Here is a 366-nt window from a genome sequence, read left to right as displayed (position 1 = left end):
TTAATTATGTACACAACCACAAATTACGTCATACCGGAAGCTGTATATCGCGTGACTCATGTACACAAGTAGTGGTCAACCGTGTTTCTAACTAGTCTGTCGGCGCCCATCCCTACTCTATGTGAAGGGGCGGGCGCCGACAGACTAGTTTCTAACAATGCATCAGCATCACACATGGCACTACACAGTGGCCTTTACCGAATTTGGAAGGCGAGATCTAGCAGTTGTTTTAAATTTTTTATATATATATATGGGTCACTTAATCCTATCACCTAATAATGTGACCCCAATTTTTCATACTACTTGTATATATAGGCAAAGGTGTACCCATAAACTACTAAACCTACCATGTGGTGGACTGTATGA

This window comes from Dysidea avara, chromosome 6 (genome assembly GCF_963678975.1).
Source record: "Dysidea avara chromosome 6, odDysAvar1.4, whole genome shotgun sequence".
Lineage (NCBI taxonomy): Eukaryota > Metazoa > Porifera > Demospongiae > Dictyoceratida > Dysideidae > Dysidea > Dysidea avara.
The sequence above is the reverse complement of the archived record's forward strand: the minus strand, read 5'-3'. Positions refer to the sequence as shown.